Source organism: Mus pahari, chromosome 1 (genome assembly GCF_900095145.1).
Source record: "Mus pahari chromosome 1, PAHARI_EIJ_v1.1, whole genome shotgun sequence".
In the NCBI taxonomy this organism is placed as follows: domain Eukaryota; kingdom Metazoa; phylum Chordata; class Mammalia; order Rodentia; family Muridae; genus Mus; species Mus pahari.
In genome coordinates, this window is record NC_034590.1 from 97595262 (window position 1) to 97607273 (window position 12012).

The 12012-nt window shown below is 44.1% G+C and overlaps 1 protein-coding gene and 1 pseudogene across 1 annotated transcript in view; both read left to right on the forward strand.

The window, feature by feature from the left end:
• The window catches only part of Itgam (integrin subunit alpha M), a 63686-nt gene extending 54765 nt beyond the window's left edge, over positions 1-8921 (forward strand). Inside the window, exon 31 of the mRNA XM_021206608.2 lies at positions 8888-8921. The gene's annotated coding sequence lies outside the window, so the exon portion shown is untranslated. The remainder of the gene's footprint in view (positions 1-8887) is intronic.
• A 441-nt stretch (positions 8922-9362) lies between these two features.
• Positions 9363-9760, forward strand: LOC110312869 (annotated as a pseudogene).
• Positions 9761-12012: the final 2252 nt, after the last annotated feature.

The following is a 12012-nucleotide window of genomic DNA, read 5'->3' on the forward strand; positions in this document are numbered from 1 at the left end:
AGTGAGTCATACACACCTGGGAGACAGTGATAATGCACACCTGGGAGACAGTGAGTCATAAACACCTGGGAGTCAGTGATAATACACATCTGGGAGACAGTGATAATACACACCTGGGAGACAGTGAGTCATACATACCTGGGAGACAGTGAGTCATGTACACCTGGGAGACAGTGATAATACACACCTGGGAGACAGTGATAATGCACACCTGGGAGACAGTGAGTCATACACAGCTGGGAGACAGTGATAATACACACCTGGCAGAGAGTGAGTCATGCAAACCTGGGGGACAGTGAGTCATACACACCTGGGAGTCAGTGAGTCATATACACCTGGGAGACAGTGAGTCATGCACATCTGGGAGACAGTGATAATACACACCTGGGAGACAGTGAGTCATATACACCTGGGAGACAGTGAGTCATACACACCTGGGAGACAGTGATAATGCACACCTGGGAGACAGTGATAATGTACACCTGGGAGACAGTGAGTCATGCACACCTGGGAGTCAGTGAATCATACACACCTGGGAGACAGTGAGTCATACATGCCTGGGAGACAGTGAATCACACACACCTCGGGGTCAGTGAGTCATACACACCTGAGAGTCAGTGAATCATTCATACCTGGGAGACAGTGAGTCATACACACCTGGGAGATAGTAATAATATACACCTGGGGGTCAGTGAGTCATACACACCTGGAAGACAGTGATAATACACACCCAGGTAACATCTAGCATAGATGTAGCTGTGCGGCACCATTCCCACATGGTTGTCAGGCCCTGTAAAAGCCTGTCAGAATGGCTGATGCATAGGCAGCACTGGCTAGCAAGCACTCACAGGAAAAGTGTGATGGCTAGTTTCACATGGCCTCCATCCTCAAGGGGAACCCCAGTATCATCTCTCGCACCTTTGTGAATGTGGTAACCACATCCTCACCCTTGAAAGCATCTTGTTGAATTTTACATTAGCCTGGCTAAGTAAGTGGCTGCCACTTCATGTTTATTAATGTTGAAATTTCATTTACGGGAAAAACTGAGTTTCTTCCTGCCCCATCCTCCTAAGTAGTCGCAATTTTAGATGCAAGTCATCTTGTCCAACTTGACTGACCTTTATTTTGTATAAAAGAAAAATGTGAATTTCATAATATTCATTGAGATACAAGAAGGCAGTCATGGTCTGGATACCTGTTCCACATGTCCCAGATGTGGCAGGAAGGGAGGGGACAACTTCTTCTTGGGAGATGAAGGAAGATGTGGTTGGTGTATAGATTGGGTGTGTCTTCCTTAGTTGACTTGCCAGGTACTAAGAGATGAAAACAATCTTACTATGTCGCCCTAAGCTGATTGGGAAGGTCCTGGTGCCCCTTTAATAGCATGTATTTTATATTTTTCCTTTCTAAGCTTGCTATGCTTGTTCAAAATGCTCTTTATGAGACTTAACCAGAGAACAGTCTGTGCTGGGCTATTTTGAGACTTCCTTTGTCAATGCAATTAATATAAAACCTTTTACCTTAGCCTCTAGTAGACTCTTCAGACAAGGGCAAAAAGCAGCAACATTCTTCACCAAAATACTGCAAAGACAGTCTCTAGGCCACATTCTGAAATTCTTCTCCACTAAGCCCTCTTGGGCCAGGTCTGCACAGTTCAATTACAATCTGCCACAAAGTCTTCCATATTCCTACTAGGATGGCCCAGTGAGCCCCACTTAAAGCATTCCACTGGGATAACTCTCAGCACATAAATGAAAAGCTTGTGTAATAAGAATATTAAGACAACAGCAAAAGAAGGAAGGTTCTCCCATGCCCACAGATTGGTAGTATGAAAATGGCCATCCTACTGAAAGCAATCTACAGATTCAATGCAATCCCTATCAAAAGCCGAACACAATTCTTCACAGAAATCGAAAGGACAATTTTCAGATTCATATAGAAATGCAAAAGCCCCAGAGTGGCTAAAACACTCCTGAGTAATAAAAGAACTGCTGGAGATATCATTCCGGATTTCAAGTTGGACTATATATAGGTTTATAGTAATCAAAACAGCATGGTATTGTCACAAAAACAGACACAGTGATAAATGGAATTGAAGAACCAGATGTAAGTCTCTGTACCTGTGGATTATTTATTTATTTATTTATTTAAACAAAGAAGCCAAAATTGGAGAAAAGAAAGCATCTTTAACAAATGGCACTGCTCAAATGGGGTTGCTGTGGGGAAAAATGCAAATAGATCCTATTCATCACCCTGCACAAGCTTCCAAGTGGATCAAGGCTCAGAGTGGATACTCTGAATAGTAGAAGGGAAAGTGGGGAATCGACTTGAGTTCACTGGCACAGGAAAAGATGTTCTGAAGAGGACGCTGATGGCCCAGGCACTAAGAGCAACAGTTGACAAGACCTCACAAAACCGAAAGGGTTTGGAATGGTGAAAGACACCATCATTAGGGCAAAGTGACAGGCTACGGAACTGGCAAAGTTCTTTACTGATTACACATCTAACTGGGGGTTAATATCTAAAGGATATGAAGAATAAAGCACCAGACACCAAGAAAACAAATGACAGAATTTGAAAGTGGGATAGAGACTAAGAGAATCTCCAAACCATGAAACACCTAAGGAAATGTCCAACGTTAGCAGTCAGGGGAATGCACATGAAAACTCCTTAAAGAGTTCACCTTACCCCAGTCAGAATAGGCAAGATCAATAAAATGAGTGACAGTTCATGCAGATGAGGATGTGGGGAAAGAAACTCACCCTCTGCTGACCAGGGCACAAAGGTGTGCATCCTCTGTGGAGATCAGTGTGGAAGTTCCTCAGGAATCTGGGAATAGATCAACCTAAAGATTTATCTATCATACTCTAGGGCATAGATGCAAAGGCTCTACGATTTACTGCAGGGACAGCTGCTCAGCTATGTCCACTGCTGATTTACTCGTAATAGCCAGAAATTGAAAAAGCCTTGGTGTTTATTAATGAAAATGAGTTACATTAGCTGTTAAAAATGAAATTATGTAATTTTCTGGTTCACAGATGGTGCTAGAAAAAAAACCATCCTGAGTGAGTTAGCAGAGACCCCAAAAGACAAATATTGTTTGCTTTCTTTGACATGTGAATGTTAGTTTTTAAGTTTGATATGCATGTTGCAATTCATATAGCTACAGAGGTTAGGTACTTAGTAAGGACTGGTGGGAGGGGGGATTTCCCAGGAAGGGAACATAGAATATATTATTATAGAGAGATGGGGGAAACTGGAATGGATTAAATGGGGAGGGGATGAGGGCAGGGGCTAGGGAACGAATACGGCTGAGGGAGACTAACACTAAGCTTTTTTGAGGTACCATACAGAAATCTACCTACGGTTATAGCAGCTTCCTAAAGTATATACATATATGAAAAAAATTTTAAATGGAGCCACCTAACAATGTTCCCGACGAAGCCCCTAGTAGACTCTCTCCACCAGTAAGTGAAATCTTCTGTGACAGGCTCCTTCTAGCTGAGTCATTAGTCAAAGGGCCACCGAGGAAAGCCCCAGGTACCTCAGGCTGTTGCTAAAGTTTCTCTCCACAAACTGATGGTAAGCTCTGTTGTTGAAAACAGTGTGTACACATCTCATCAAAGATGGAAAGGTTGAACTGGTGCATAGCTAGAGACATCACTCCTACTGACTAGAGCTCATGGCTTAAGAAGGTACTCTGTGCCCTACCAGAAAAGAAGACAGCCATCAACTCAGCTACAAACCCTGCAACCTGCAAAGGTGACCTGCCTACAAGATATGCTGGTTTAACAGTGGCAGCAATCAACCAGTGGTTGGTTGGTTGGTTGGTTGGTTTTACCCCCAACCACTCTTTCATTAGATTTAGGACCCCCTCCATTATGTGGAATCCATACCTGATATTTCTATGGTAGCCAAGAACCTGGGAATGAATAGGCCCATCTAGGGGGAAACCAAATACTATTGTTCTGCTAAAGGAACATAGCGATAACATGACTTCTAATGACATTCTGCTATTAGTTCCCATTGACTGCAAGAAGTTTCTCTGATGGTGGCTGAGAGAGGCACAAAGACTCACAGCCAGACAACCCAGGGTAGAAGATAGGAGCCCACCTATGGGTTTGAAAACCTACCAAATCCCTGAGCACAAAATTCCACTGATCCCTTGATTGAATCTCATCCTAGAAATCTTCACTCTTGAAATCTCCACCCTAGAAAACTTCTCCCCCAAGAAACCCTACATAAACTTGTCTCCTGCTCAGTTCTCTGTTGCGTCTCACTGGAGCAGAGGCAGCCACCCTCTTGTGTCTCTCCCAAAACAATCTCTGTGTGAGGTTTGCTGTGTGGTATGACTTTGTGGTATTCCTTCGCTCATGACTGCCAGGGCACTTTTTCCTACAGAGCTGTAACACTCCCACTGGGGAAGCCTTTCCCCTCAGAGCTGTGACATCCATAGGCAATAAATATGCAGAGAGCGAGAAACTTGGGGGTAGTCAGTCTCAAAAGGGTGTCAAACTGTCCCCTCAGGGATCTGTGCAGAAGAGGAGGTGGACAGACTGTAGGCCAGAGGTGGTGGATGACTCTAAGGAAACTCCTCCAAACACAACAGAGGCTGCCAGCACACACGGTTCAAGTCAAGTGGGCTCCCAGTGCTGAGAGAGGAAAATGGAGGGCTTCCCACTTATTCCAAGAAGATGATACCTGCAGGCAAAGGATATTTACCACACTTCAGGGCAGGCCTGTGCCAAGAGTAGAGGACCAGCACAAAACAAACTCAATGATATTTTTTTGTAGATATTTTGTTTCAAGTTGCTTTATTGGGGGGGCTTTTTTTTTTTTTTTTTTTTTTTTTAAAGATTTATTTATTTATTATATGTAAGTACACTGTAGCTGTCTTCAGACACTCCAGAAGAGGGCATCAGATCTTGTTACGGATGGTTGTGAGCCACCATGTGGTTGCTGGGATTTGAACTCTGGACCTTCGGAAGAGCAGTCGGGTGCTCTTACCCACTGAGCCATCTCACCAGCCTTGGGGGGGCTTTTAAAAGATTGTCTTTTGGGTCTTTTATTTGTGTATTTTGGTTTCTGGTGTGTGTGTGTGTGTGTGTGGTGTGTATGTGTGTGTGTGGTGTGTGTGTGTCTATGTTTGATGTTTGTTTCTACCTTTTTGTTTGTTGGCTTGTTTTTAAAGAGAAAAAAAGACTTAGAGTTGGGTAGGTGGAGAGGTGGGGACAATCTGGGAGGCATTTTGGGGAAAAGCATGATCTAAATGGATTGTGTGAGATATTTTTTAATGGAAAAAAAGAAAATTTAAAACATCTAAGGAAAATTAAGGAAAATCACAACTTATTGATTAATAAGAGTTTTAGATACTACATCTAAGTTAAAAGAAGATAGAAAATAGGAAATTAACAAACATTTGGAGGTTGTCTTAGTTAGGGTTTTACTGCTGTGAACAGACACCATGACCAGGGTAAGTCTTATAAAGGACAACATTTAATTAGGGCTGGCTTACAGGTTCAGAGGTTCAGTCCTTTATCATCAAGGTGGGAGCATGGCAGTATCCAGCCAGGCATGGCGCAGGCAGAGCTGAGAGTTCTACATCTTCATCTGAAGGCTGCTAGCAGAATACTGACTTCCAGGCAGCTAGGGTGAGGGTCTTAAGCCCACAATCCACAGTGACACACCTACTCCAACAAGGCCACACACCCCCTAATGGTGCCATTCCCCGGGCCAAGCATATACAAATTGCCACAGACGTTATATCAGCTAAAGATAAATATTAAAAAGTGAAACGTTGCCAATTCTCTCCTCTCGTCCATCTCTGGCCGTAGCCATCTTATTTTATTTTCAATTAAATAAAATTCTGTATCAAAAGAAACCATTATTATGGCTTGTTTTAGACAAAACGTGGGAGACAAAGAGATCCCACACTACATTTAAAATTCTCACCCATGAAAGTGCCCATCTACTGGTTAACTTTAAACTCCCAGCTGAGAAGCTGAGCATAATCTACTGACCAAATTCTGTGGATCAAGCTTTGTTCTTTCTCAATTAAACTTTTCTTACATCTTGAAGGACTAGAGACATAAACTGTTTACTTTGTTACTTTGGTTTATTTTTTGTGTGGGTACACCTTGATCTATTTTATTTGTTTGACATCTTTTCCAGATAATTGTTTTTATGTAATTGTGGATATATATATATATATATATATATATATATATATATATATATATATTTTTTTTTTTTTTTTTTCCTTGACAAGATCTCTCTATGTAGCCCTGGTTGTCCTGGATCTCATGATGTTAATGAGACTGGTCTCAAATGCATATAGATCTCCCCGTTTCTGGCTCCTGAGTGCTAGGATTAAAGGCGTGTACCACTATATCTGGCTGTTAACATGTAAATAAATCTTTGAAATAAGAAAAAAAATGGGAAAATAGAGAACTGAATAACAAAATCTGTAGTCACTTCATTTTTACTTTATTTAAAATGGAAATGTATATTTTGCATATGCATGTGGTATATGTGTGCATGTGGTATACATGTGCATGTGGTATACGTGTGCATGTGGAGTTGATTGCTTTTCACCTCATCTAGTGAAGTGGGGTCTCTTGTTTGAACTCAGAGCTTGCTGACTTAGCTGTTCTTTTTTTTCTTCATTTTTTATTAGATATTTTCTTTATTTACATTTCAAATGCTATCCCGAAAGTTCCCTATACCCCCACCCCCGCCCCTGCTCCCCTACCCACCCACTCCCACTTCTTGGCCCTGGTATTCCCCTGTGCTGGGTTATATAAAGTTTACAAGACCAAGGGGCCTCTCTTCCCAGTGATGGCTGATTAGGCCATCTTCTGCTACATATGCAGCTAAAGACACGAGCTCAGGGGGTACTGGTTAGTTCACATTGTTGTTGCACCTACAGGGTTGCAGCCCCCTTCAGCTCCTTGGGTACTTTCTCTAGCTCCTCCATTGGGGGCCCTGTGTTCCATCCAATAGCTGACTGTGAGCATCCACTTTTGTGTTTGCCAGGCACTCACAAGAGGCCGTAACTTAGCTATTCTTGTGATCCAGATCTCAGCCTCCTCAGCACTGGGATGCAGGTGGACCACGAGGCCCAACCAGCATATGTGTGGATGCTGGAGACCTAGTCCTCCTGCTTGTGCAGCAAGCACTGTATCTTGTGCCATCTCTCCAGCCCCATTACACATTAAAGAAAACCAACTTGTGATGAATGCAGAGACACAGGGGTGTCTAAGACACAGAACAGGAGCCACTGACATAGGCACAGTCCTAAAAGGGTCACTTAGACCTCCCTTGTGAGGATCAGGTCACATTGCAGAAAAACAGGCAGGGAAGTAGGGAGGAGCTGGAGTATAGGGTGAAAGGTGAAAGGCAGGGTGAAAGGTGAAAGGCTGCCAAATGCCATTCTCGGCATGCGATATAACCATTGCCATTGCTAACTCACAGCAATGGCAGTCATCTGCATGGGGTCCATGCAAGACTGGCCCTATCTGCAATCAATCAAGGAAGGGGAAGGGACTCAGGGGACTCCACCCTTGACCTCTGAACTCTGCCGTAGGTTTGGGCTGCTTTCAATCTGGTCACAGAAGCTTGCTTTTGTTTTTTTCCATGGATAGTGGTTAGTGAGAAACTCATGCTGGTCATGGTGCTAAGAATAAATGACTGTTGTGTGCTTAGCCTTAAAGAGGTCACTTAAGTCACTCGCCCACTCCAACCAAAGGCTCAAGAAACATTTTCAGAAGAAGGAACAAAAAGTGTAGCTGCTTGAGGGTGGGGAAGAGTGTGCAAAACGCTGTGACACAGCTCTCTCCCTAATGAAGTCATAGCTATGGCCACCTGTGTAGGAGCACACATGGATGGGGAGGGGCTTGTGAAGGCCCCCTCCCAACTGAGAAGCTATTGGTAGTATGGCTGGTGAGGGAGGAGGGAGGTCACTTTTCTTTAGTGGGGGTGTGGCTGTTGGTAGGTTGTCTATGCTCCAGTGAGGAGCCTATAGCCATGTGAATGCAGGCTGTACTAATTAAACTTAGTGGATTTAGAAACAAAAAAGGACTATGAAGGTAGGCGAGAGATATATTAAAGGATGTCTTTAGGGAGCAAAAAGGGAGAGTTTGGGATGGATATGATCAAGATACATTGTGAATTTTATTTCTTAAATAATCAAGGGTAATAGAGAAATGCTTTGTGTTGATCTAATATATCCAATATATGTAAAACCCTTTAATTAGATGAATTACTGTGGATTTCTTTTCCAGGAATATTCTTTTTTTTGTTTTTAAAGTAATTTACTGCATTATTAATTAATTAATGTATGTATGCACATGCCTGTGTGTGTATATATATGTGTTCATGCATACTCACAAACTCAGGAAAAATAAGGAAAACTCTTTAATAATCATGTGTGACTGGTTCTGACTAATGCACAAAAGAGAGTACTGAACCAAACCCATATCAGCTTGTACAGTTTCACAGCTCCATGTTGCATTTGAGCAACTAAACATGTTTCACAGAGGCAGAAATTCCAAGGTTTGCTTGATTGGAGAAAGAGGAGGACTTACGATGTAAAATATCAACACAGCAATCCTGGTTTTACCAGGCAGCCGTTAGCCTGGGGCCATCCTGTCTGCCTGGCAGAATTGTGCTCTTTTCTGACAAGAGAACAGGAAGTGCTCCTTTAACCAAATTCTTCCTCGTGTGACCTTATATTTTCTGAGCAGGTTTAGCAGATCTTTTGTAACATCAATGTAACATTCTTATTTTATATTGCGGCCACACATGTGTGTGACTGCAGTGCCCCCTCCCCCAACAACAACAACGAGACAAGTGTCTCCCTGGAACTTGCTAAAATGGTGAGTTGCAGGAGAGAGAGAGAGAGAGAGAGAGAGAGAGAGAGAGAGAGACCCTGTTTCAAAACACAGGCTAGACCCCCTTTATTTTATTCAAATAGGGGAAGTGAGACAAATACAAAACCAGGGCAGTTTGTTAGGGAAGGACAAAGGTGTAGCAAACGTTCGTGACATCTCTCTTATGAAGCTTCCCGTGGCTAGCTCCTGAAAGCCATCCATCTTAGCCCCCAAACTGTCTGCAAGCATTGCTCCACTGCACACAGACATGAGCAAACAAGTCTGTTCATCCACCCTGGGCCTCAACTGGTTCTCGAGATTTCAAGTTCCTCTCTAAGATGTCTGGGTCCCATCTCTCGGCATAGGTCTGTTGGTATAACAGCCCCGTCTGGTTCCCCACTGTCCTGGGAAGGAACTCTCTGTTCATCTGCGTGAGATAGAACTTTCTTGTCTCGCTCGAACCAGGCAGCCTCAACTGTGAACAATGCAGAAATGATCAAGATTAAGGCTTGGGACCTGTGCGGCAAGAAGAAGGAGGAGCTGTTGAAACAACTTGACGATCTGAAGGTGGAATTGTCCCAGCTTCGCGTCGCCAAAGTGACAGGCGGTGCCGCGTCCAAGCTCTCCGAGATACGAGTCATTCGCAAATCCATCCTCCGAGCCCTCACTGTCCTTAACCAGACTCAAAAAGAAAACCTCATTCAAAATTTCAAAAGAAATTCTACAAGGGCAAGAAGTACAAGCCCCTGGGCCTGAGACACAAGAAGACTAGAGCCATGGGCCACCCGCTCACCAAACACAAGGAGAAGCTGAAGACCAAGCAGCAGCAGCAGCAGTAGCAGCGGAAGGAGCGGCTGTACCCACTGCGCAAGCGCGCAGTCAAGGCCTGAGACGACAACAATAAAGTGCAAGAAAAAAAAAAAAAAAGAATTTTCTTGTCTCTTGGCTCTGGTTCCCTCTGCTTCTTTCTCAATTAGAAAAAGGTAGGTAGGTTGGGGTTCTGGTGGTGTTAAGTGTCATGGTGGTGGTAGAGGGGTCTTAGCTGGGCAAAAGTGTCAGGACGCTGGACAGTCAGTGGCATTCCCTTCTTTCTGCTCCCTGACTTTCAGCCAGTTATAATGACCTTGACTGATGGGCTCCAGGTCCTGGTACAGACACAGCGAGTGTTGTGCCTTGGGCTGGTTGCCCATGTGTCTGCCTTCCTTCCAGGGAAGGACAAAGAACAGTACACACAGGGACAAAAAGCAAAGACTCAGAAAAGGTGAGAAAAGTTTCCTGAGGTTTCCAAAGCTTTCTTTTGGAAGGGCGGGATCCCAAAGCCGGCCTGCTGTCCGGTGGACTCTGCACTGGACTCCCCTTTCTTGATGCCTCTCTTTTCTTCCCCAGTTATCTCCTCTTTCCTATTACTACAGCTCCTTGGCCAATGGGTTTTGGCTCCCAAAGACAAACAAAGACAGAATGATAGCATCCTGGCCCTTTCCAGTCCAATGCTATGTGGAGATGCTGACTGGCCTTTCCCCTGGCAGCCTGCTCTCTGCTGGTGCCTCACATGGGAATACACTGACTCCATAACTCGGATATTATCCACCATGCATGGTCCTTGCTTTTCCTTCCTTTTCACTTTATGGTTCTTTTTCTTTCTTTTGTCTTCATTCTTCTCTCATATATTACATCCTGACCTCAGTTCCTGCCTCCCCTTTCTCAGTCCCTCCTTACCACCCCCTCTCCTTTCTCCTCAGAAAAGTGCAGGCTCCCAGGGACATCAACCGAACCTTGTTCTCTGAAAGGTGAATGTGAACATCTTATTCCTCATTACTTCTCTACACTTTCTTCTGCCTGTGGCATAAAAATAAAAGTCTTTCAAACCCCCCAGGTCCCGTGGCCTGCCCAGGTCCCGTGGCCTGCTCACACTCTGGTTTTTTCCGACAGTCCAGGCCCATCTGTTGGCAATCCTACCTCCCACTCTGTTGTGTTAACTCTTTATAGTGTGCCAGAGAAACAAGGCCTCCAGCAAGAAGTCATTTCACAAAATGAGGAAAAATAAGGAGAAAACCTCTAATAAAAATAGTTTGTGTCCAGTTTGGCTAGTACCCAAAGAGAATCTGGTTCAGCATGGAAATTATGTGAGGCTCATGTGGGTCCTGAGTTACAAAACTTCACCTATGACATCACCCGAGTCTCTCTTTAAAGTCCCAGTCCCGTGTTGCACTCTGAGCAATTAAACATGTTTTTACAGAAACTGTAAGCTTCGCGCCATTTTAGACCAAACGAGATGCTGTCAGTGTTCTCTCTAAAGCAGGTCAAAATGGGCAGATGTATACTGTCAAGGCACTGTCACAAACGCCAGCTTCTTAGCACCTCAGTTCTTTGCTGGCTGCCGCTATCTAAGGATGTTCCGCCGGTCTGGCACAATCAAACTTTTCCTGGGAGAGGAATGAGAACCAGAACTTGTGATCCAATGCTTACCCCACCCCCTCTTTGGAGTGCCTGACAGAGGCATGTTCTCATTAGGAGAAAGGGCCTGGTGGCCAGTGGTGGGCCAGAGTTATCTTCCAGAATAGGGCTTAAGGGATGATAATCCTAATGAACATATCCATTGCTCCTGGAATTCAGTTTTTAGTATTCTCTGGACCTTGGCTGCCTTTAAGACGCAGCTCAAGTGCTACTTCCTCCAGAAAGCAGCCCGAGGGCCTCCCAGTCTGAGTAATACTTCTAGTGGTCGCTCTCTGTACCTCTTTTCTCACAGGGACCACTTTAGTGTTTACCCACCTGCCTTTACCCCGATTTCTGGGTTATGTTTCTCCCTCTTGATTATGTTGAGCAAATGACTAATCCACTGAATGAACGAATGAATGAATGAATGCTAGCCTGTGCTCTTCACATGGATCACACACGTGCTTTCTTCTTAGTCTACTTCCAGGCCAGAAGTAGAGGGCTCCTACTAGGGTCCTGTAGGATGTCATCTGTTCTCGCTCCTCCTGTGGTTGACTCACACTTCAAGGTCAAGGGAAATGTCTGCCAGTACAGAAGTCTGAGGGGGATGAGACAATCCGGGAGTTTACATATATCCGGGCAAGAATTGGGGAACCAGAAAAATATGTCATCAAGTCATTTCAAGTAGAGCAATTCTTCCCTGGAAGGG